The sequence below is a fragment of the Choloepus didactylus genome, chromosome 10 (genome assembly GCF_015220235.1).
Source record: "Choloepus didactylus isolate mChoDid1 chromosome 10, mChoDid1.pri, whole genome shotgun sequence".
NCBI lineage: Eukaryota > Metazoa > Chordata > Mammalia > Pilosa > Megalonychidae > Choloepus > Choloepus didactylus.
In genome coordinates, this window is record NC_051316.1 from 119,897,510 (window position 1) to 119,900,224 (window position 2,715).

Below are 2,715 nucleotides of genomic sequence, written 5' to 3' on the forward strand. Positions count from 1 at the left end.
CCAAGAGGAACCGCTGCTACCATGTAGTGTGTATTTTATTAGGTTAAAACTTAGGGTGCAATATCAGGGAACTCTTTAAGCTGTTTTAGTCTTATTATGTGACCAATCTCAGAAAAGCTGTGGTAGCTGGTGGATAAAGTTGTTCCTCTGCATTACAGTACACATCACACACACACACAAATAAAAGGCAATGCCCTATCGACTGCTATTCATATGACACAATGTCAATATAGTTCATTTTGAAAATAATATATTTAGTCAACTCTTTTTGAATAACATATTACCTCATCATGACAGCCATCCATTTCTGGTTTCATAAATTATGAGACTCATTTATTTATTCAAAAAATACTTACTGAGCACCTAAAATATGCCAGACTCTGTTCTAGGCCTTTGGGAGGCTGGAGGGTAATAAACACACAGGTTCCTAACAGCAGGGATCTGATAAGCTTGGGAGACAGAAACAGTAAAGTAATTAAAAATTAAAAGTGAATATGTACTACAATGTCATGTGTTGATTATTAATACTGCATAATTAATCATGTACTCACTTATAGGGCACAAAAGATTTTTTTAGGGCAACTTTTACCTTGTTTACCTTCTAAAGTTTAAAAAGTGATTCATTCTCACTGGAGATTCTTGAGGTATTTTTAGCATTTTGTATTTCCACATATTTTACAATCCTGACCATGTTTAGTTGAACAGAAAACTAATAATAACAACAGGAACAAAATATCTCTGTCATATGGTTTTGAACGACACATGGGATTTCCCCTTTCTGAATTTCATGTCTGCCACAATTCTGAATGCCGAGTCCCACAGTCAGCTCCTACTCCACAGAGAAGAGTTTCCCATCCAGCATGTTCTTCACTGCAGCCTTCACATCCTTGTTCCTCAGACTATAGATGAGGGGGTTAAGCAGATGGGTGATTACTCCACAGAAGAGAGAGATGAGGGCTTCAGTGGTATCTTCTTTATCTCTTCCAACACCATCTTTAGACTTGGGCTTTACATACATGAAGAAGATGGTTCCATAGAATATAATCACCACTGTCACGTGGGCTAAGCAGGTGGAGAAAGCCTTACATTTTCCTTCACTAAAAGGTATCTTCATAACTGTGGCAACAATAAAAATGTAAGACATGGAAATTACTAGGAATGGAATAACCAGAAGAAGCAGAGTTGAGCCCACCATGCTGACCACATTGGTTGAAATATCAGCACAGGCCATTTTCAGGACAGCCAGGATTTCACAGACAAAGTGGTGAATGACGTTATTAGCACAGAATGGTAACTGCATTGTGAGAGATGTCTGCACCATGGAGTCCACTAGCCCAGGGACCCAGGACCCAGCTGTCATGGGCACATAGGCAGCCTTTCTCATGATGTTGGGGTACCTCAGTGGGTAGCAGATGGCCACGTAGCGGTCAAATGCCATCATGCCCAAGAGGACACATTTGTTGGCCCCCATGGCATAGGAGAGAAGCACCCAGAGAAGGAAACACTTTTCCTTACTGTCAGGAGGCTGTCAAGAGTTAGTGGGACAGAGGAGCTTGTGTAGCATATGCCAGGAAGGAAAGATTGCAGAGGAAGAAGGGCATGGGGGTGTGCAGATGTGAATCATAGATGATTACTGAGATGAGGACTCCATTTCCCAGCAGGATCATCAGGTACATCCATAAAACCAGCAAGAGAGAAGTGCCTGGACCTTTGGGTGGGCAGAGAGCCCGACCAGGATGAATTCTGTCCAGACGAATCATTGGTCCTTTCCATGTCACATATGCTTTTTCCCAACAGGCACTCTATGGATGAGAAACAGGAATTTGTGAATACAGTGTCCACAAGAGCTGCCTTTTTTTAACTATCATATTCCGTGTTATTGAGCCTGGGTTTGGAGACAACATATAACAACAACAAGTATTTTATCAGAAACCCAGACCACCAGAGCAGGAACCCTGAACCTGACTTCTCCAAGGTCCAGAGACAGCACATTTGTTTATAGGACTGTCCTTTGGCTCCCAAAGCAGTTTCTTGACCTTCCTACTCATTCTGTTGTTTAAATATGGCTGCAAATCAGAGGCCCACAGTCTAGATCCAGCAGGCAGTGCTTTGTTTAGCGTGATTACCTGTATTGTGTTTAAATTTGAATTAGAGGTCAATATTTTAAACAAGTGATATATTAAATCTGGATTTCCATCTTCACTTCAAATAAAGTAGAATCATTGAAAAATTGGGCCCTTTACCATCATGGATTAAGTTACAGCTGGCCCATGGATTAGAATCATCTCTACATTCCCCCATAATATCCTCTTCTTTTCTTGTCTGCTTGTCACAGGAGGTGAATATTAATAACTAAACAAAATTGGTTTCAATCATTTCTATACCTGACAGGATATGATGCATTTTTGAATTTTTACCCAGGGCTGGGTTGCCAACATATCCCTTTGGCTCAGCAAACTTTGGAGCAGGTGAAAAAGTTTTCATTTTTCTGAAATCAAAAGGAAAATAGAAGAACTTTGTGGTTTTAATACAATATCAGTGCATTTGCTTTATACGCAATTGTAAAATAAATTCTAATATTTTTCTTATGTATGAAATAGGACCCCTGGAGGCAAAGTTGCCCATCAGAGTCAAGCTGCAGCTCATGTGGCCAAGCCTGGCAGCTGCCTGCCTGGTGTCCCCTTGGTCCAGGTGGTGCCCATAACCTCGTGAAGA

The 2,715-nt window shown here is 40.8% G+C and overlaps 1 pseudogene; it reads right to left on the bottom strand.

The window, feature by feature from the left end:
- Positions 1 to 829: 829 nt before the first annotated feature.
- Positions 830 to 1,773, bottom strand: LOC119545368 (annotated as a pseudogene).
- Between the last annotated feature and the right edge of the window lie 942 nt (positions 1,774 to 2,715).